The 24031-nt window shown below is 38.7% G+C and overlaps 1 protein-coding gene across 3 annotated transcripts in view; it reads right to left on the bottom strand.

Moving 5' to 3' along the window:
* The window catches only part of NEK7 (NIMA related kinase 7), a 156061-nt gene that overhangs the window by 107158 nt on the left and 24872 nt on the right, over positions 1-24031 (bottom strand). The window contains exons 1-2 of one of the 3 annotated variants that reach the window (XM_032319396.1): positions 9006-9017; positions 8547-8553 (exon numbers count right to left, since the gene is read on the bottom strand). The exons of the other annotated variants lie outside the window; for them this stretch is intronic. The gene's annotated coding sequence lies outside the window, so the exon portion shown is untranslated. Of the gene's footprint in view, positions 1-8546; positions 8554-9005; positions 9018-24031 lie in introns of those variants that run through there. 3 annotated transcript variants of the gene reach the window in all.

The raw sequence follows: 24031 nt of genomic DNA, 5'->3' as shown, positions 1-24031 counted from the left end.
ATAAGACCCTGAAGGCATCATTATATCTCCACCAGGAAATACTACAATACCCGACTAATAGGCCCTCTTTTCCGCATTTTCACAGTGATATTTTGAAAGCATAAATCACCTCATAACACTCTCACCGTACTTAGACTAAAATCCCAGCTCCTCGCCAAAGCTACAGGGCCCTAGTAAGATTATCACAAAATACTGGATATAATGTTTGCCTACTGGATTTGTATTTTTGTCAAATCATCAAGTGAAGAGGAAGGAAAAAAGAGACAGGATTTCTAATAAAAATTATAGGAAAACAAGAAGAGTAATAAATCTTTCAATTTTGTAAAAAAAAAAAATAGACATTATTTCCCCTGACTCAATTAGAATAGGTCTAAAATAAAATAGCTAATTGTATGCTGAAAGAACAAAAATGCTGTATTTTCATTGCAAAATTAAGGCCATTGTTTACGTATTCCTACTCCTATTCCTATAAAATGTATATGGCTAACGTGTTTGTAGGAATGGCATATTGAAAAAAAATATGATGCAGATAACCAGAGAAATGTGTAAACTGTTAAATATAAGCTTTTTTGATTTAGGATAATTTGTGGGTAATGTTTTTTCAAGACATTGAAATGAGGAAAAGTTCATAGCACTTGGCGAACATCTTTTTCTTCGAACTAAACCTTTTTGGAGCTAGTGCTAAACTTTAGGCATGTTCCCTAAAACTGCTAAAAATAGGATTCTACATTAAAATGCAAATAAGTATCCAATGAAATATCATTTGAAGGTTGACTGAAGCATCCCTGAGGAACAAAATAAAGGTTGAGTTAACCAGACTAATGTTTTTATTACGGTTCTTGCTGACACCTGCTGGTTCAATTTTATCTTCCTCCTTGATATATATTGATTTGTTAAAAGTCTCAGATATGAAGCTTTGTACCACAAAAAACAGAATCCTTAGATGAATCCATGGACCACTGACTCAATAACTAAATGAGCACACATCACTCAAATAATCGCCTCCCATATCCATTGACTTACTGAAATCAGTGTTTGGCTTTACTGTAACTCACTTCCCAATTACTTTAATTAATTAAATTATTACCTAATATTTTGATTCTGCCTTCTTTAATTCTGAGACTTACAGTCTCAGAATTCTAAGATTAAAGTTACATTCTTTACTTAACCTGCAAAAGCTAAGTGGATCACATTATTAGAACTCAAAAATGCCAAAAAGTAGATGTCTTTAAAAATATACCAGTAATTTTTGGTTTGCTTTAGCAAATCCAAAATCCTGTACTTGTAAAACAGTTATACATGGGACTTACTAAGACCTCAAAATTTTATTGTCTCTTCACCACCCTCCTTTGCCCTAAACTCATTATAAAACAATATGGAAAAGAAGTGGCACTTTCTTCCTCTGTGAAACTTCAGTGTTTCACATTCTTAACAAAAACAAATAGATAAATTTAAATGCCTCCTTAAGAAAAATAACTACTATATAATAGTAAGCCACCTTTTTACTTATCTTTTTACTACTGTTTCTCTAGTTCAGCAAACCTAATAAGAAACAGACTCCACATTTTTCTTAATATAAATTTTATATTTATTAATCTAATTAAGATGGTTATTTCATTTAAAATTATTGCTTTTATTAAATTACTATTAATTCTATAAAATTAATATTTCTATTAGATAGGGGAAAGGATTAACTCCAATGCAAGAATGTACCTAATGTAATGTAATGTAATGTAGGAGCAAGCCAAAAACAAAGTGTGCAGGGTAGGCTGAGTAAATACTTTTCCTTCATTTCTTAATTATGCATTAATATATTTCTCTCATAGTAAATAATTTTTTAAATCTAAATATTAGTTATTTTCTGATATAGGATTTTAAATAAAATTAACCTTGAGTACATCCTATGAATCAGCCAACCCTGGCTGGCCAGCAGGATCATGTGTGGAGGTTTACGGGGTTTTTTATTTGGTTGCTTTCACCACCGCCCCACCACCCCACCACCCCAACCCATTCCCATTCTCTGATTCTGATTGGACAGATCCGTGAGCAGAACCTGTATTTCTCCATTAAAAAACAAATAAGTAAAAAGACAGGTAATAATGATGCACAACTAGATTTGAGAACTACACAGTATTTGAATTTAACAGGTAGTGATTTCAGTCAATATGCAATTTAGCTCTTTGCATCCAGGAGCGTCACTATGGCTGAAAATGATGACCAAGGGCTGCCCAACTGTCACATGCATTGGCCCCATTAATAAGGCTGTTTTAGACTCAGGCAAAGAACACGGAGGAAGCAGCTCAGGCTCCACTTCCTTCTGAGTCTAAACTAGATCCAAACAGAAACAAGCAATGGGTTTTTACTCAGGGACACTGACTAGTAACTTCACGGAAGGAGGAGAAAGGGGGGCTGTAGCAGCAGCAGGAGGAGCTCTGGACGATCCCAATGGATTCCTGCCATTGTCAATACTGTCATTCTTTTATGTTATGACGTATTTTTTTAAAAAAAGGAAAACTGAGGCAGAATGCAAACATCTCATACAGAAGTCTCTTGTGAATATCCCCTTGTTTAAAGACCATCTGAAGTCCTTTACTAGTTTCAAATTCATATATAAACTGATTTACTCCCCAAATTATACTATTTGGAATAGTTATTTCAGACAATACCTATAAATGAGTTTATTTTATTTTTTTTTTTTTAAGATTTTATTTATTTATTTGTCAGAGAGAGAGAGAGAGTGAGAGCGAGCACAGGCAGACAGAGTGGAAGGCAGAGGCAGAGGGAGAAGCAGGCTCCATGAGGAGCAAGGAGCCCGATGTGGGACTCGATCCCAGGACGCTGGGATCATGACCTGAGCCGAAGGCAGCTGCTTAACCAACTGAGCCACCCAGGCGTCCCTAAATGAGTTTATTTTTAAAATAATAAAGATACAGGCCTAAGCTACTGAACTTAAAAAAAAAAAAATTAACCATCTTAATACTTGCCAGTTTAAGACATGAGCCAAAGTACACTACAGCACAGCAAAAAATAAATGTTGAGACATGCTCTCATCTCTAGAGTTCTCTATTTTACCATCAAAATACGAAGACTACTACTCTTCTGAAAAGGATCTATGAAAAACAAATTATAAAAGAAAACAGGAAGGAAGGAAAGGAGGGAGGAAAACCAAAGTAAGCCCACGGAATTCAACCTCTGTCACTTTCTAACCCACGGATTAAACTAATGCTTATTTTTCTAGGCTTTTATTAGCAGTCCCCGCTTTAGGCATGGGAGTGGGGTTGATTCTTCTCTTATTTCTGCCACTATTCCTGCTACTGATTAGGAAGAGTTTTCATATACGTAATTTTACTTACCTACTCCTCTCAATCCTTCCCCCCCAAAATGGGTTTTGCCCTGCAAAATCCAGTAAAACTGAGTCCACTATAGGATCATGTTCTCCCTTCTTTTGTAGAGTTAGGGATGCCCCACAAAAATCCTTGCTTCTCGTGGCCGTTAAAAAAACAGAGTTCTTAAGTGTTGGTCTGAAACACTGCTTCTCAAACTTTTCCGTGAGCTTGAGGAGAAAGCCTACTCATGGAAGCTAAGGAGTGTGGCTAGAAGTACACGTAAAGGAGAAATCCATTCAGAGTCTCCTTTCTCTTTTGGAAAGATGAGGAAAAGTTTTCATTCTCCTCTTCATTATATAAAACATTTTCCCCCAAAAAATCTGCAAGTATAACTGATGGCCCAGGAAGATGGTTTCAGGCACCAGGCTCACAAGGTGCAGCCCTGAGTATGACCGGTAATAATTGGACACTCTATCCCGAATCTCACTGTTGTGGAATCTAAAGGGATGTAATACATCATCTATTTCAAACCCCTTGAATTTTTTTTTTTTTTTTGGTGGAATATTATTCAGCCTTTGCTTTTTTTTTAATTTTTAATTTTTTAAATTTCTTTTCAGTGTACCAGAATTCATTGTTTATGCACCACACCCAGTGCTCCATGCAATACGTGCCCTCCATAATACCCACTACCAGGTTCACCCAACCTCCCCCCTCCCTGCACCTTCAAAACCCTCAGGTTGTTTTTCAGAGTCCACAGTTTCTCATGGTTCAACTCCCCCTCCAATTGCCCTCAACACACTTCTCCTCTCCCTCTCCCCATGTCCTCCATGTTATTTCTTATGCTCCACAAATAAGTGAAACCATATGATAATTGGCTCTCTCTGCTTGACTTATTTCACTCAGCATAATCTCTTCCAGTCCCGTTCATGTTGCTACAAAAGTTGGGTATTCGTCCTTTCTGATGGAGGCATAATACTCCATAGTGTATATGGACCACATCTTCCTTATCCATTCGTCCGTTGAAGGGCATCTTGGTTCTTTCCACAGTTTGGCAACCGTGGCCATTGCTGCTATGAACACTGGGGTACAGATAGCCCTTCTTTTCACTACATCTGTATCTTTAACCCTCTTGAATTTTATATAATAATTCTAATCACAAAAATTAACAGACTTCAGAAATGACTGGCAGGAAGGGGAAAGGGTTACAAATGCCGTGTGAGAGTTCATAAAAATTTCATATTAAATATTTTATTTTAAAAGCACTTATAGGGGCGCCTGGGTGGCTCACTGGGTTAAAGCCTCTGCCTTTGGCTCAGGTCATGATCTCAGGGTCCTGGGATCGAGCCCCGCATCAGGCTCTCTGCTTGGTGGGGAGCCTGCTTCCCCCTCTCTCTCTGCCTGCCTCTCTGCCTACTTGTGATCTCTCTCTGTCAAATAAATAAATAAAATCTTTAAAAAATAAAAAAATAAAAAATAAATAAAAGCACTTATAATTCCAATTGTCAAGTCTAGCTTTAAATAAAAAGTATCAGGAAAGCTTTTTTGCCAACAAAGTTTTGTTTCCTTTTTTTTTTTTTTCTTGAGCCTCCTCATCCCTAACCCGAGAGTCTGTCCGGAGAAGGGGGAGACCAGAGGGCACAGCAGGAAGTCTGCCCCTGCCCTGACTCCTGGGGAGACCGTGGGGTGCGAATGGAAGGAAGAACATGGAAGCCGAGCACCGCCTGCCTCTGGGGCTGTGCGCACAGCACTACTGAGGTGCTACAGCCATCTGCCTCCAACCCAAAAATAACACCTTCCAGAGTAGTAAGTTTCCACACTGAGGGCTGAGGCGAGCGGCTCAATGAGTGACAGGGGATCGCTAGAGAGGAGGGCGCCAGACCAGCCCTCTCCAGTCATCCTTGCGAACAAAGACTGGGTCACATTTTTTTCATATTCCTGACAACACCGACAACGGCCCTAAAACGCTAATACGATGATTGATGCCTGCGAGCCCTGGAATCCTCCGCCGGTGGAACTAATGTGGAACTCCAGTGCTGCTCAGGCCACGTCTGAGTTATTTCTGGTTTGGAAACAGACGTGGCTGAAGTACCTCTGACTTTTTAGGTTCGGCCAAAAAGAGTCAGCAGACTGGATGCCCAAGATGAATGATTGTAATAAACTGTCCTCAGACATGAAATTTTAGCTTGGTGCTAAGTCCAAACTACAGTGTTCTTTGTGACTGCTGCAGAGTTTATAAAAAGCCTTCTGCTGAACAAAGGGCCTCCCAATTCTGATGGCTTTGAACCAGAGTTTGTCTCCAGCCAGTGGCAATATATCACCTATTTTGAAATAAAGCTTAAATGTGACTTTTCAAGTGCTTCTTGTTAATGGCCACTGTGTGGCAAAGGCCACACCTCCCACCCTTACTGCTTCCTCGACACTTAACACAGCTCTAGTACAGAAACCCTAAGTGTCTCTCAGTGTCACTTGTACTCTCCTGATAGACTATCAACGGAGTGAGGTTCCAGAGAGAGAGGAAATGGGAACAGAAAAAGCAATTTTAAAAATCAAGTGAGGACAATAAGAGAGAAGACAGAAAAATGCACTTTTAAAGCTACAGCCAATTCCTCAGAATATTAATGATGGATTCTATAAAAAGAACTGAATCTCTTAAGTTTGATCATCTAAAACAGAGATCAACAAACTTTTTCTATAAAGGGCCAGATGGTAAACATCTTGGGCTCCACAGGCCAACCTCTACTGAACTCACTCAACTCTGGAACAGCAAAGCAGCCACAGAGCATATATAAAGGAAGACGACTGGCTGTATTCCAGCACAATTCTATTTACAAAAAAAGGTACTGGCCACATTTGGCCCACGGGCCACAGTTTGCCAACCTTTGATCTGAAGTAACATTTGTTACTCTTTGGCCCAGTGAAAATCTGGAACCTCAAAAGTACTCTGTCAGCCCTTGTTATCTGACACCCTCTGTAGTGAACTTGGGGCTTGCCCTTTTCTCCCACAAACTCCTGGTTTTTCAAATGGAACTAATAAAATGAGTCAATAAGATAAAACAAAAAACAGACCTCTTAAATTCATACTGAAATAAGACTAAAATATTTTGTGGTTATCCTAAATACTTCATGAATTTAGACAGGCCCTATGGAAAGATTTCTAGTGGAGCTCATCAATTTACACTTCTTTTTTTTTTTTTTTAAGATCTTATTTATTTATTTGACAGACAAAGATCACAAAGGCAGAGAGGCAGGTAGAGAGAGAGGGGGAAGCAGGCTCCCCCGTTGAGCAGAAAGCTGGATGCGGGGCTCGATCCCAGGTCCCTGGGATCATGACCTGAGCTGAAGGCAGAGGCTTTAACCCATATTTACACTTTACCCAATTTACACTTCTTTTTTCCCTCCTTACCATCATGCACACAAATATAACCTTCTCCCACTAAAAAGTCCACAAATAAATAAAATTATACATGGAACAAACCCCATGATCATATAACATAAGGTGGGTTGTAAGTAAGGAACCAGGAAGGCTTCCTACTGACCTCCAATCATGGTGTCTTTTCTTTTCCCCACTATTCTCCGCTATCTTTACCAATAACAAATAGCAAATCATTATCTCAGGCCCAGCCCCTTCCATATACAGCTCCACCAGGATTTCCTATGGACACCACAAACTCAATATCCAAAAGTGAACTAACCATTTTTCCATTTTAACCAGTTTGTACTGCCTCCGACCATAAGTATCACTATCAAAAACCCTATGGATCCCAACAACTCAATATGATTAAGTACAAAATCGAGGGAAGGCAGCCAGTAAGTCTATTATTATAAATAATCCAAGAAACCAAAGAGAAAGCAGTTGAGAGGATAAAAAGCAAAGCAGAGATTCTGGCAGACTCATGGTGCTGGGGAGAGAAAAGTGGGTACAGAAAGCACGAAGGAGCAGAGGTCTGGGTAAATACCCCAGACATTCAGCCAAGACCCTTAAGATAGACCAGCCTCCCCTTAATCAAGATGAAAGGTCATATGCCCACCAGGAAAAAAACTGAATCCTTTCTGGAGATGGTGACACCATTCAGAGTCTCTACAACTTTTCAGACACACCTGCCACGCAATAAAAAAAAATCACCAGGCTAGCCAAGAAATCATACACAGAACCTAACAGAAGGGTCGGATGGGAGGCAGACAACAGAAACAGTCTACAAAGTGAACCAGATTTGAGAACCATCAGAGATGAACCTTAAAATAATTATGATTAATATGTTCTATAAGTCAGTTGAAAATAAGGAGAATTTCATCCAAAAACCAAAATTTACAGAAAGAGACAAATGTACTAATCCCCAACAGAAACAAACAAAAGTCCTAACTGAACGCTGGCTCAAACAGATCAAAGACGCGCGGCAATCCCCAGGGTGTGCACTAATAGAAGAGTGAGAGAATGTATAACTAGCAAGGTGACAGGGCAGGGGGTAGAATAACAACGACATAAACGCAACAGTTAAAAAAGGAAAGCCAAAAGGGAGGGCAAAATAGGAACAAAGAACAACTGGAACAGCAGAAAATAAATAACAGGCTCAAGTCCAAATCCATCAATAATGACATTAAATATAAATGAACTATGAATTCCAATTATAAGACAAAAATGATCAGATTTTTTAAAATTCTAAATGCCTGTGAGATAGGTCTTACATAGTGGAATGCAGGAAGATATTTTAAAAGAATGTAAAAGAAATACTATGTGAACACTGGCCCAAATTTAGTGTAACTAAATTTATATTAGACAAAGTAGTTGTTACGACAAAAGGCATTATTACAAATAAGGAAGAATATTTCATAAAAATAAAAGACGCAACAAGACAATAAGACACAACAATTCTACATTTGAATACACCACCAAAAACCCTAAGCAGAAACCGATAGAACTCAAAGGAAAAAAGACAATTCTACAATCGAGAGTTGCAGGTTTTAAAAATACCTCTCTCAACAACAAACAGACCAAGCAGACCAAAAAACTAAATAGAATATGCTGGAAAGAGTTAAATTGCCCAATAACTAACGAATGGCATTAAGTGCAAGCCCTGGAAAAGAACAAAGTCTGAAAATCAAAAGCCAGCATCTGCAGGGGATGCTGTGGTGGGCCCCCAGATAGCTTTTTAGGGCTGAGGCATTCGTCCTCCATGGTGCAGGGAAAAATAGCAGCTCGGGGCTTTCAGCTGAGTCCCGCACCAGGCAGCTGCACCCAGTGACTGGTCAGTGTGAGGGTACAAAGGTCCAGACCTCTTGCATCAATCTGTGACAATCCTGAAGGGCTATACTAGCTCCTGAATGGTCCCATGGGATTGGCTGAAGCCTTTGTTGCAAACTACACTGCAATTCAACTCCTTCTGCTCAGTCTTGTGTCCTTCCCAAGCTTTCAATGGGACAAAAGACCGATGCTGATATTTGGGGTGGGCGGGACGAAGAAACTTTCTGTTTATGTTTGGAAAACGAGGTCACATGATCAATCTTCACTGAAATAGAGGCAGGGAGATGACTAATTTGCTTTTTAGCATCTGTGGCAGATGTATGCAAGGGAGAAGGTGGCAACAAAGGTGAGGCTGGTCAGTCTACAGTCTCTGCCTCCGTGCTGACCTGAGTAAGCCTCAATGTCCTCTTGGGGATAGCAGTAGCACCACTAGGTGGGACTTGGGACTTTTCGTGTACTATTAAATCACTCAGATCTTAGAACAGTATCTTATAAGTGTATTTATTCAGAATTCCACAAATGAAGATTATGAGAATTACATGAATAATGAATTTAAGGCACTTAGCCCAGTGCTTGACATTTATTAACCTCTAAATGATACCTATTTTTGTTTTCAGTATGTGCGGTGATTAAGCATATCAATTTATTAAACAACATTAACAGAAATGTTCACAATTTGATTACACTTGTCATATTTTGTCACTTAATGGGTAATTGAAGATTGTCTTCTTGACATTTCTGAAAGAATAGTTTTAATTAATACAGCATCTGCCTTACTACATAGATACAGAGATGGAGACACACAGGCATGTTGTTTCTGTCCTTCCCTTTCTCCCTGGCTGCAATGTGGATGTGATGCCTCATGCTGAAGCAGCCATGTTGCTCCAGGAAAAAGGACAAAGAATCAGAGATACCAGTCCTGACCTCACTGAACATTACACCAAAGCCAGCAGCTATCTACACTTCCCGATTTCTCATTACCTAAAGAAAATAAACCCCCTTCTTGTTTATGCCATTGTTGTTACGTGAAGCTAAATGCATTCCTAACAGATCTGTCACAGAGCTAGTGAATACAGAACAGAGACTCAAAACTCCAAAAGCCTCAAACAGGATAATTTTTCTAGGAAAGCTTATTCCAAACTGTAAATACATGTATTTTCCACATATCAATGCTTGTTTCAAAGCCAGACAGCTGTAATCTGTAAAAAAAAAATCAAGAAGATAAATCATTCAAGAATTCTGTTCTCTTGTCATTGTTTTTAACTTGATTGCTGTACTGAATCAACTTGTATAACCCCTTCATGATCTTGAAGTATATAGCTTTTTATACACTACCTTGTGAACAATAATGCCCTTCTGCTGTTTCAGAAGCATTAAGCTACAGAATTAATAACATTAAACTTTTTCCAATTTTCCTAGAATACAGGGGTGCATAGAGTCTGCAGTATTTTTAGTTGGCAACTTTTAATCTTCACATTAAGACCTAAATCCAAGAAGATAAATGCCTTCTAGAAACAGAAGCAGTAACAGAAGATAACATCTGCAGATATCTTTTCATTAAAAGAAGTAACTCGTTCCTCCTTAAATATGGGAGATTAATGTTTTCTTCAAACAAAAAATTCTCATATTCAGGTTAAATTTAAAAAAGTTAATCCTTACCTCTTTCAGTTTATAGTAACAGGGGCAATATTTTTAGTGGTTAAAGTTGGTAATTGTCTTGAATCCTCTAGAGCATCCGTAACACATTCCTGTGAAATCATGTATACACAACCAAACTCAAGGACAGTCAATAGAAATACATACCCAATGCTTTGGCTGCCCTAGGTCCTATGAGAAGGTGAAGGTTCCCTGTCTTTTCAGTCTAGTGACGGATACAAACATGTCAAATATTGCAAACGTTGGCACAAGTGCTCCTGGAAGCACAAAAGCCTTTAAGTTGAATAGAAATAGGAATGGGGACAGTATGACCAGAGCCAGGAAGGCTTCCCATTGACCTCCAATCATTGTCTTTCCTTCTTCCCACTATTCTGCACTATCTTTACCAATAACAAACAGCAAATCACTATTTCAGGCCCAGCCTCTCCTAAATACAGCTCCACCTGGATTTCCTATAGATACCACAAACTCAATATCCAAAAGTGAACTAACCATTTTCCCCCGCAAACTGCCTCCAGCCATTTTCTACTTCAACTGGTAAACACTGCCATCCACTTGGTCACTATGATAGACACTGGAATATCTTTCGCTCAACCCTGTCTCTCTCACAACCAATCACAAATTATTATTATTAATTACCAAATTACAACAATAAAAAAGAGTGAAAATAAACAGAAAATAAAGACCATAAAATGCCACAAAACCAAAAGCTGATTCTTAAAAAAATAAATAAATAATAAAAAAATTAAGATAGGGGCGCCTGGGTGGCTCAGTGGGTTAAAGCCTCTGCCTTCAGCGCAGGTCATGATCCCAGGGTCCTGGGATTGAGCTCCGCATTGGGTTCTCTGCTCAGTGGGGAGCCTGCTTACCCCTCTCTCTGCCTGCCTCTTTGCCTATTTGTGATCTCTGTCAAATAAACAAATAAAATCTTAAAAAAAAAAAAAAGTTAAGACAAACAAACTTATGACAACATTGATCAAGAGAAAAGAATGCAAGGGTAAATAAGAATCTCAGGGGGTATAACTAGAAATCAGCAGAATAAGAAATGTGGGGAGAAGTTTAGAAGAATACAAGTAATAGTAAGAATTATTTATGTCAGTAAGTCTAAAAACCTTAAGATGAAATGGACAGTTTCCTAAAAAACATGTGTTTGTATGTGTACAAAACTAATTCTCAAATATGAAATTAAAAGAAATCAAAAAATAGCCAAGAAATTTTTGAAAAACATTACCAAGGTAAAGGGCTTTTTCCAAACACATATCAAGAGCTATCGAAAGTACAACTGAAGCAGGAAAAAACAAGACCAACGGAACAGCCAAACAGCCCAGAACCAGAACTACTCATGTATGAAAACTTTATGCCTGATCAAACAGTCATTACACTTTAAGTAAAAGAAGTACAGACCGGGGTGCCTGGGTGGCTCAGTGGGTTAAAGCCTCTGCCTTCTGCTCAGGACGTGATCCCAAGATCCTGGAATCGAGCCCGGCATCAGGCCCTCTGCTCAGCAGGGAGCCTGCTTCCCTTCCTCTTTCTGCCTGCCTCTCTGCCTACTTGTGATCTATCTGTCAAATAAATAAAATCTTAAAAAAAAAAGAAAGAAAGAAAGAAAGAAAGAAAGAAAGAAGTACAGACCATTCAGTATGTGGTATGGAAGCAACTGGTTGTCAATTATTTTAAATAAGAAAAAAATACACTTACATGCCTACATACATACCTTGCACTGTACACAAGTATAAAGACCTAAAGGTGAAAGGTAAAACTTTAAAATGTTTGGAAGAAAACAGACAAGTATATTCATGGCATCAAAGTAGAAAAAAATATACTTATTTCTTTAAAAGGTATGGCCATTAGACACTAACAAATCTAGTTTATTCATCAAGAAAGACAACTGAAAAGTGCAAAAAGAAGTTACAGACCAGAAAAAAAAAATACTTGAAATATATAGAACCAACTTGAAAATATTCGTAATACATAAAACCAACTTATATTAGCATCTAGGATTTGTAAAGAACTCAATAAACAAAAGATAATCCAATTTTTTCAAGACTGACCAAAGACAGGGACAGGTAATTTTCAAAAGAGCATTTGAAAAAATATTCAATCTCAGTACAAATCAAGGATATGCAAATTAAATTAACAATAGAATGCCATTTCTATCCATCATCAAGCTAAAAACTTAACATTCTGGCAAAATAAAACCAAGCCATGGAGCAACTGGAACTCTCATATACTACTAAATGGAGGGCAGTGTCCCCATGACCTCCCAATTCCCCTTCTGGGTAATATATTCCAAAGAAATTCCCACATGTGCACAAAAGACATACACAAGAATGTTTAGGGAAACAATGTTTATAACAGCAACTGTTGGAAAGAGCACTGGCTTTTGCCAAGCCCCACCTGCCCCCTCCCCCAACCCCAGAGTAGAGTAACTGCCTGGGACTGCTTCACCTTTCCGGGTTCCAGTTTGAGAGCTCCTAATCCACTAAGTGAAAATAGAAGTGACTTGGAAATTTGAATGCTGATCTGTTAGTGTTTTAAGACACTTTAAACAAGTAAAAGTGATATTGGAAATACAGCAAATAAAGTAACAGCTAATGCACCAAAGAAAATACTATATAAAATCTATGACTACCCCTTTTCTATTTATCTAATAGAAAACGTAGCAAAATCCTTCTGTGGACTTAGTAAAGTTATCACTCTAGTAAGTTCCACCTGTTGCCAATAAAATAAAAATTATCATCCTTCTCTTCTTGAGCCAACCTCCTAATACATGGTGAAATTAAAGAACAAAATAAAATACGTCCAGGAAAAAAAAGGACTAAATTTCTAAATTTATAATTATGATAATGATTATTCATTTGGAAAAACTATATTTTAATTCTAGCATTTCATAAAACAGCATATTCAATTAAGTATGAATTTTGTTAAATCTTAAGCCATCTAAAGGCATTAAAGAAAACTAATGGCATAAAAACTCCACCAGACAGTTTGATTTGGTTTGCCTGTTTCATGAGAAAATATCAGGATATAGATTTAGGAAAGTGGAGGCATGCTAAAATTTTGAGGAGTCTCTAAAAGTCTATTACATTTGTTACAACTAACTGAAAACTGTTAACGTGTTCCCATATGACTGCCCTAAAATGAACTAAATTACAGTTTTTCACAGTGGATTTTGATGGCAATTCTGATCATATTAGGGATTTTGGATATTTTTTACACATTTTCAAGAGAAAAAAAACTGCTCAAGGAATATTTTCATCAGAACATTTTCATCTGTTTCATTTGTTTCAAGTACAATACCAGCACTTTTGGAAATAATATGACTAAGAGTATAGGAAAGAATTATTCATGGTATTTGGAACAGTTAATTTCGTGTGTCAAGTTGACTGGGCCATGGGGTGACCAGATATTGGTTAAGCATTGTTTCCAAAGTGTGTCTGTGAGGGTGTTTCTGGATGAAATTAAGATTTGAATTGGTAGACTTGAGTTATGTAGACTGTCCTCCCCAACGTAGGTGGACCTCATCCAATCCTTTGAGGACCTGAACAAAAAAAAAGACTGAGCAAGAAAGAATTCAACCCTTCCAACTGACTACCGAGCTGGAACATTGGTTTTCTCCTGCTCTTGGACTGGGGATTACACCACCAGCTCTACTAGTTCTCAAGCCTTCAGACTTAAAAAAAGTTATCCCACTGGCTCTCCTGGTTCTCAGACCCTTACACTGATACTAGAACATATAAAATAGGTTCTGGTTCCAGGGCCTTTGGACTCTGACCAGAACTACACCACCAGCTTTCCTGGGCCTCCAGCCTACAGATGGCAGATTTCAGGACTTCCCAGTCTCCATAATCATATGAACCAATTTCTTACAATAAATCTTTCGTGTGTGTATGTGTGTGTGTATGCATATGTGCATGTGTGCGTGTGTGTGTGCACAGAGCTAGAAATATAGCATGTGGCATAGGCTGAGGTAAGCACATATACAGAGAGAGGTGTATGTTTGGGTAGGTGTATCCTATTGGTTCTGTTCCTCTGGAGAACCCTAAAACAATATTGTACTCTTAAAATAACATTTGTTTGTAGAGCAATACAAATCAAATAATTACATAAACACAAAAGAATGATCCCCCTTTTCCTAAATTACTGAAACCTAAAGTTAAGTTTTAACTTTTAAATCAATTAGTATACAAATCTTTATTCATTCTGACAACTTCTTAAAATCTTAAATTCTTAAAAATGCTATTCAATTGAGTTGTTACATTTATTTTTAAAAGCCTATCATCGGAGCTCTTTTGAGCATAGTTCTAAAAATACAATGCAGCTGCACAAGGAATGAATAAAATAATTTTAAGTTGTTGATTCTAAAAGAATAAATATTTTAAAATATTTTGAAACATACAATTAGCCTTCATCTTAAAAGTTCTTAACATCAATCTGAATGTTTAAAGAGATCTGTAAGTGGGTCATGAGATATTTGCTCCCAGGCTGAAAATCTGTATACAAGTTGTTCCCTGGAAAGAATTTTCAACCAAAAGTTATAAAAACCAAAAGAAGAATTAATAATGGAAAGTCTGACCTAACATCAGCCTGACTGCTATGATGGTATTCTACTCAGCAGTGTCCTATGAATGTTCATTCTACTCAGAGTTTGAATGATCCTTAGTTCTCTCAACCTGAAAATACCAATAATCTACTTTTTCTCTCAATTGTGCTTTATGTATAACTAATCAAATTATAAGAAGCTGGTTCATACAATCAGGGACTTACTACATCATAATAAACAAAAATAACAAAATTTTTAAGTGTATGTAACATTTTTCATTTTCTTTTTCAATGCCATACTAGAACCAGTTAAATCATAATTCAAAATACATAATAAGCCACATTTAAACTAAATTTTAACCCTGACATATTTCCTAAGCAAATCGTTAATTGAGGACTTTGAAAAAGATACTTGAGAGTAGTAATTTTACTGAAATATCACTGGCATAAAAATCTTATTTATAAGCTATAAATGATTATTTTCTACTCATTCAAGTTGGTTCAGGGTAGTAAAAAGAAAACATGAGAGTCAACAAACATGGATCCAAGATCAGGTTCTACTTCTTATACATATAACCTGCCACATGTTACTGAATCTCAGTGAGCATCAGTTTTCTTCTTTGTGCAAAATGGGGATGGTGACACTTCCATGACCTACTTCACAGATGACTTGATGACATAAATTATGAATATGTTTTATGAACTCTGAAAGCAGACCTCAAATGCAATAGGTTACTATACTATGACACATATGTTATTTGAAAAATAACTACTCTTATAATCTTTTTCATCTTACCTAGAAAGTACTATCAAGAAAGCCAGTCTGTCATGGGTCCCACGTGCCCTGAATGGTCTCACTGAGTACACCAAACTACAAGGTGCGCTGACCTTGAGCCCTTTCTGTATCTAGTGACCAAGGTAAGCACAGTGTAACTTCAGCACAATTGCTCCTTTCCTAGGTGAACGTTGACAGGTTTGCTTGCTACTTGCCACAAAAGGTGTGGAGCCCTTAGTCCTACGTTTCTCAGCTGTAAGCCATCTCCCTGCAAGCAGAGCCGCCACCCAGATGTCATGTCTCACTTGTGAGCAGGAAAGCCAGCGGCGACCCATACTGATGCTCTTGCTGTGGGTGTATTTTAAACACTGTCTTGCTCTGATAGCTAAGTCTCGTTGCCTACTTTCGCACCTATGAAGCTGTGGCAAACCAACCTGCTTGCTTTCTTAGTGATTTCCTTTGGGATCTTGTTACTTCATGCATTCTCTATGAGGTTTGGAAATATCTTGGTCCAAGTAGTATGCTAAGATACGAAACAGACAGTGATTTTTTTGGAACTCCTCCAAAAGGGCCCAGCTAGAAGACAATGCGGAGACAACTGTTAAAGTACGAGTCGCCTGAAAAGAGATGCATGGAATCAGCACCAAAGAAATTTGGTCCAAGAAATTCGGTACTGAACTATGGGAGACCCAAAGCATACAACAGGCTGAAACCAAAGCAGTCTGGTTGAAACCAAAAATGCCTCTACAGATCCAGATTTCTCCCTGGAAATCAATCCCCAACTACTGGAAGATCTACAGAGCTGAGTGGCAACCGTTAAACACAATAATCCTTCAGTACCTCCACTACCTAATTTTGTGCCCTTGCGCCCTGACTTACCAGCATTTAAAGAAGATGGAGAGAGGGAGCCAAGATTTCTCCAGTCCCAAGGGAGGACCGCAGGGGAAGAAAAGACAGGTGAGAGACAGAAGCTTTTCTGGCTTTTTTGGTACTGATACTAAGTAGCTATCTCATCAGCTTCTCTTGAACGGAAGACGGAAGCCACACATTCAACTGGCTGAAGTCCCATATCTCCAGGTGGGGACATTTGGATCCCTGCTGTGCGCTGCCCCCTGCAGTTCCTCTCACTGCTGAAGGTACATTGGTATCGATGTCTGACGTACTGTAGTTGTACTGTAGATACTCATTTAATCCAAGGGGTCTTTTCTCAATGCAGAAGATACGCTTGTTGGAGGGGATCACAGAACAAGTGCATAACAGATTGCCTAGTCTGGCAGTTCTCTCCCTATGTTACACAACAAAAACAATACAGAATTCCAAATGGAAAAAAAAAAGAAATCACGATCTTGGTTAAAAACCCCAAGGCAGCAAGAATACTGAGATGCGATATTTCAATAAAATCAGCTTGTGTGGCCTTGTGAAAAAGACTACTGGGAGCTGGAGGCCTACAGTGGACTGCCACCCCCTGAATTCAGTTGTTGCCCCTGTTGGCTCTGGCTACTCCCAGTACCGTGACTGTGACTGAACCAACAGCGCGAACTGACCACACTGGGTATGCCGCCTTCTCCGCCATTGCTAACATCTTCCTCCCGCTCCCCCCAATCCCTCTTTCCTTTTTTTAATTTTTTTTTATTTTTTTTTTTATTTTTTTTTTTTAAAGATTTTATTTATTAATTTGACAGAGAGAAATCACAAGTAGACGGAGAGGCAGCCAGAGAGAGAGAGAGAGGGAAACAGGCTCTCCGCTGAGCAGAGAGCCCGATGCGGGACTCGATCCCAGGACTCTGAGATCATGACCTGAGCCGAAGGCAGCGGCTTAACCCACTGAGCCACCCAGGCGCCCCCCCCCTTTTTTTTTTTTAAAGATTTTATTTATTTATTTGACAGAGAGAGAGATCACAAATAGGCAGAGAGACAGACAGAGAGAGAGATGAGGAGAAGCAGGCTCCCTGCTGAGCAGAGAGCCCTATGCGGGACTCGATCCCAGGCCCCTGGGATCATGACCTGAGCCGAAGGTAGAGGCTTAACCCACTGAGCCACCCAGGCGCCCCCCAATGCCTCTTTCCTAATCCCTTTGGCACGGTAAGATCAGTATCAGTTTACCTTCACCTGCAGGTTCTAAGATAGGTTTTTACTAAATAGCCTCAGGGGCACTAGAATTCTCCTGGCATTTCCACAAACGCAATGTGGAAGAAGGCCTTTCCCTTCAGGAAGGACTTGGTTCCACTGTATGTTCGTGATATCCTGCTGACTGTTAGGCTCAATCAAAAAAGAGCAGGTAGCAAGGGCTTTGGAACAGAAACTGACTCACAGGAAAGCCCAGGGGTGGTTCATTAATCCTGATAAGACACGGGGACTTGCAAATTCCAAGGCAAATACTTGGGGCAATGTGAGCTACCCTGAGTCAGTAAAGGAAAAATTACTCATCCTCTGGCCTCCAGCTACTAAAAAGGAGGCCTGGCAGTAAGGTGGACTGTTTGAGGACTGGAGACAACATGCACCCCAACTAGGCGATCCTACTAGGGTTACACAGACTCCTGGTTCGATAAAGCAATTCAAGTACTATTCCCTGGCAGGAGAATTCATGCCCTAGAGCAAATGGTCAGGAACTAATCCTTAATTTTATTTTTTTTTATTTTTTTTTTTTTTAAAGATTTTATTTATTTGACAGAGAGAGATCACAAGCAGAGAGAGGCAGGCAGAGAGAGAGAGGGAAGCAGGCTCCCTGCTGAGCAGAGAGCTCAGTCCTGGGACTGAGGTCCCAGTCCTGGGACTCGATCCCAGGACCCTGAGATCATGACGTGAGCCAAAGGCAGCGGCTTAACCCACTGAGCCACCCAGGCACCCCCTGATCCTTAATTTTAGCCGTGGGACCATGCAAGCTCTAGAAGATCAGTAGGTCAGTTTAAACTCTCTTGCACAAGCCACAATGGATAACGCTCTAGCCTTAAACTACACCCTGGCGGAGCAGAATATGTACAAATTAATACCACTAGATGGTGGAACAATTAAGGCCAAAGGTAACTATTAGAAAAGGCTACCCACCATGGGTCCCAAGAGCCCCTATATATCCTCCTCACCAAATGCACCAAACTGCAAGTACACTAGCTAGCTGTAGCTAGTGATGTAGGTCAAGGCAACCACAGGATGACTGAGGGAGTCTACTTGCTCCCTGCTGGATCCCCAACCAGGGGGACAGGACTGCTTATCGCTTGCTTCCATCAGTGTTACACCTGTAGCCCTGGGCTCTGACACTGACCCAGCTCAATGAAAGCACAGCAACCACCAGGCCCATCTCACTGTTCCTCGGGACTTGCAAGCAAGAGAATTCATGTGGTGATGCCAAGGCTCCTGCTGCTTGCTCTGCTACAATGAACTGTTCTTGCTCTCGTCTCTGAGTCTCACTGTCTACTTTCAGACCTACAGAGCTGTGGCAAGACATCCTACTTGCTTGCTTTGTCACTTACTTTAGAGCCTTGGTACTCCTAGCCAACCTGCACCAATGGCCAGCAAGCCACAGTACTAACCAACAACACAGTAACAACTTGTTCCATACACAGCAAGCCAGCACGTAAACCTTTAAAAGAAAATGTAGAAGAGAAAGTTCCACAAATCAGGATATTTACTTTGATGAATTTAACTTTTGATTTCACCAAACATCACAACTGATAATGCCTTAATATCACCTGAATGCATCTCCAAACAGAAAATTAAGTGAGCAGAAAGATAACGGGTCAACAGCTATAGAAATCATATCAATTCTATCCTTTCACAAACAAACAAAAAAATCTCCACTAATCATTTTACTGTTCTAAACACATTTATCACAAGTCTAAATAAAATGACCATTAGAAAGGTGATCAAGCACCATAAATCTTGCAACTAGTTAAAAAAATGGTGGCATAAATTATCTCTTTCCTGCACTGCACAGCTCCCTTGAGACAAGGCAATCTTCCAGGGCCAAGATACTGTGTATATGCTTTTAAAAAGAAAATGATTTTATAGATTTTTATTTTCACTTTCAATATTTCAGTATGCACCCTCTGGTACATCCTCAGGAAACTGAAATCGAAATGACATCTGGAAGACGACCAGCAACCAATCACCGAACTGAGCGAGTCCTTCTCTAAACAAAACCCAGCTTTATATAGTTACATATAATTTTCTTATGCAAACTCTGTTGAAACAAGTAACAGTTACTATCTTTCTCCTCTCTCTGGCCCTTTTCATCCATTGTTATTCCCTCACCAATTTGTAGGTAAGGCTTAAACACCGACCATACAATGTGCAGAAAAAAACTGCAGTTCAGGCTATCTGAGGAAAGTGTCTATTTTCTTATCAAAGTCAACAATTTTCAGCTCTCTAAGGCTGTTTCGCCGGGTGACACTTGAGTTAGCATGAATGCGTTGCTCTCAATTTTTAAGAATACAAGAAAAAACACACTCATAAATTAACCTACACTTCATAATTGTTGTTCACAGGTATGTTCTGTACTCAGTACAACACTCATTTGTGTGAGGAAAAATGTCAGAGTAATAGTCTTTAATGTTTAAATCAGTTTGGGCACAATTAAGAAAAAGAAAAGAATTAAGGAAAAGAAAAGGCACACTCTTTGATGTATGCTCCTTTTATATCTGTAGTATCAAACTTATTCCCACCACTCAGGAGACATCAAAAGGTCACTACAGAAGGCAATAAAACAGTAACAAAAAATAGCTTCCAAATCCATCATACCCGGGAGAATAGGGAGATCAATGTTTTCCAAGAAAGGAAACATAAACATCAGCCACAACATTAAAGTTCTGAGGAGAACCTGGTCAGTCAGGCAGAGCGAAAATCATACATGCTAAAAACCCAGATTCAGTCGTTAGGAAGGCAATATAGCTGTCACCTTAACACATTTAATGCATAGAAAGCCACAAAATTAGGGGAGATAAAAATAAAACAATCATAGCTGATTTGGGGGAAGGCCCTGGTAAATTTATTTTTAGGTCAAAATGCACAATGGGAAGCAAGTCAGTATAATTATAGATCAAATCTCCTAATCCAGTATGTCTTTTCCAATTCTTGGCAATTCACAAATCACACTGCCTTTTTCTTCTATTTTCTTCAGACCCATTCAATTTGTGTTTTACTCAGTGTCATGTGTACATGACATTGTCATGACATTGACATTGTCATGACATCGTCAATGACACAGATCTAATTAAAAACCTTTAACTTAATCCATTTGAATATTTTTATGTTTACACCCTTACCACATTATTTAAGGGCCTATTATATGCCAGGGACTATTCTAGACTCTGGGCATACCACCTGCACAAAACTGACACGGGCTCTGCCCCCAAGGACCTTGTGATCTTCTTAAAAAGACTGACTTTGAGGGGTAGTGTGAGAAGTTTGACAAGTGAAAAATGCAAGGTGATCAGGGAGCATATAATAGAGCGTGGGGTAGGGGACTGTCAAGGAACTCTTCCACTGCAGAGTATAAGCAGGTAAGTAGGATTTCATTCAGTAAGGGGATACCGGAAGGGGAAGGACTGGCGCAGAGAAGGCACTGCGGGCAGCACTGTCTCCGGATAGGAGGTAGTCTGTCTCTTCCAAGTATTCATTTATATACAGAAAGGTTACATTTCACGGACGGTCAGAGGTGGCTGTTAACTTTCAATATGTCAAAACTTGGTATTTCTTGAATTTCTTACGTTTTATATTAGACCACTATAATTCAAGAAATGACATTCTTAGTTCAAGTCAGAACAAGACTTGAATAAGATTTTAATAGATCTATCAAAAAAGTTTTACTGAGGCACATTCTGAATGGAGAGAAATTCACTCCCTCTCTCCCAGGGAGGTATAAAGTGAAAAATGTACGTCTAAAGTAGTTTCACAAATCTGGATCACACACAAAAGGAGGCAATCATTGATAACACTTCTTTAAAACAAAATATCTGCCAGAAAACCTGGCTTATCTCAACTGATGGATGCAAATTCCCAATCATAACAAGCAAAGTTGAAACACAGACTAAGCAAAAAAGCTTCCCTTTTGAGAAAAGAAAAATACAGAACATGGACAGTAACTGCTAGGTAAAAGAAACACCTCAGAGGGGGAAGATGGAAATCTATACTAATGTACCCAGTGTCTTGCTTGTTTGTATTCTGGAAACAGAAGAGTGAAGACATTCTTTTTAATACAAATGTTCTTAGTACCTTTCTGAAGTGTCTTGTCCCCAGACTCTCCCAGAACCACCAGCAGTATTCTATTTTGGCTTAGAATATTTTGTCACTGCATTAATGAAGATAAGGATAATCCTGTAATCACTGCTTCCAACACTGTTGTGTTGCATTATGTGCATACATGATTTAAAGTTGGTAAAGCTACTTTAAACACAAACCAAATTAAGAATCCTTAAGTCCACCATTAGTCCCAAATCTTCAAGATTTCTGAACGATCTAGAAAAATAATGCAAGAGCTCTATAAATATCCAAGCAGTATCACTATTTAAAATGGAAAATATATTCTGAATTTTCCAAAAATAACCATATAAAATTGGTCTCTCAAACAGGCTGACAGGAAGTCAGCCAAGCCTAACAACTGGTGAAATAAAGTTCAGAATTGCACAGTGCTTTTATCCACTCATTCAAAAAAATACCACTTGGTTATAAAGTCAGAAACTAATTATCATAAAGAATTCTGATGCCTAATTAAGTAAAATATTATGCACATTTATTTATAATGTATCTACCATTTGTGAAAACAGTCCAATGAATAATGTTAAAGCCTTGCACACTACTAGAGAACTTACTATATCATGGATAATCAAGGAATATTAAGCAACATCAACACATTTTTTAAAAACAACAATCTGGCATATGCATATCTCATTAAAAAATCAATTAAAAAAGAGTGATTGTTAATTAAGCATCAAACTGTTAAATGGAACAGGTACTACCAATCCACACAATGTCCAAATAAGTCCGAGAGGCCTCTAAACTCCCAGATTTCTATGTGTGATGTCCTCTTACAAAAAAACAAAAACAAAAACAAACATATAAAAAAGAAACCAGAATACAAAAGAGGAAAAAAAATTTTTTTATATTTTCTTCACATGATTTTTGAACTACTTAAGGGTTCCTGATGACAAAAGACATTTAAAATGCCTTCTGAAGTCATTTGCTATGTTAATCTTGTTAACACTGTGTCCCCAATGCTTAGAACATGTTAGACACACAGTAGGCGCCCAAGTATTTGCTGAATGAGTGAAAAACATAAGGTCTACCTAATCCCACTTTGTCTTAGTGAGCTTAAAAAGCTAGTGGTTAAAAAGTTGTTTTTTTTTTTTTTAAGATTTTATTCATTTATTTTTGCAAGGGGGCGGGTGTGAGGGAGAGTAGGTGGTGGTGGGCTGAGAGAGAAGTAGGATTCCTGCTGAGCAGGGAGCCAGATGAGGGACTCAATCCCAGGACCCTGGGATAATGACCTGAGCCAAAAGCAGGTTCAACGCTTAAGCAACTGAGCCACCCAGGTGCCCTAAAAACTGACTCTTATTGCTAATTCAGAAAAAAAAGAAAAAAAAATCAGGAATTTGGAATTTTGTTTCATGAACTGATTATTACACACGTTTTGGACATCATTAACTATAAATGTTTATTTGCTGTAAGTCAGAAGTACTTCAGAGTAAAATGTTTATAAGGCTAGCATGCAAAATAATCAATTCACTGCAATTACAGCAATTATCTTAGAATACCTGTCACTATATCTTCCACTGTATCATCCCTTGGTTTAAAAATCTCAAATTGTTCTCCACTATCTTTAGAATAAAGTTCAAATTCCTTAGCCTGGATTGCAGGCCCCTATTTATTCAACAGGAATGTACTGACTTTCTTCTTTGAAGCTGGCAGGTACTAAGGATAAAAAGATAAACAACAAATGGACCTTTCCATTAAAGAGTTCACAACCTAGTGAAGAAGTGTTCAGAAGCATCTGGCAGAGATACAGCCAGTAAAAATTTTTTAAAAACTCTCAAGTTTCAGGCTCTTAGGTAAAATCTCAAGATTGGTTCTCAGATGGAGAGTTATAGAGCTGGTTTTTCATTTTACAAATACCACTTTGGCATCTATAAGGGAAATGAATCAGAGCCTCATGTCCCACTACTTTTGCCAAACTGGCCATTTCTGAGCTTTAGAAATCCTAATTTCATCTACCGCAATGGCTTCCCCTCAAAGCACAGCACAAATCCCTATGCTCCCATGGGACCTTCATGGAGTCCATTCAAATCAAAAGAGAACTCCCCTTCCTTTGATGTCGCAGTAGCAGCCCTCTCCTAGGGCATATTTCCGAGCCTCTAAGGACCTTCCTTATATTGTTAATGACACTATCAGTCCAGATTTTAAAGTCCTTGATAACAAAGGCTGTAGTAGATTCCTCTGAATCTCCCACCATATTTACCACAGTTCTTTTTCCACAACACGCCTTCACAAGATAAAATGAATAAC

Source organism: Mustela erminea, chromosome 17 (assembly GCF_009829155.1).
Source record: "Mustela erminea isolate mMusErm1 chromosome 17, mMusErm1.Pri, whole genome shotgun sequence".
In the NCBI taxonomy this organism is placed as follows: domain Eukaryota; kingdom Metazoa; phylum Chordata; class Mammalia; order Carnivora; family Mustelidae; genus Mustela; species Mustela erminea.
This window is presented reverse-complemented; position numbering and strand designations above follow the sequence as displayed.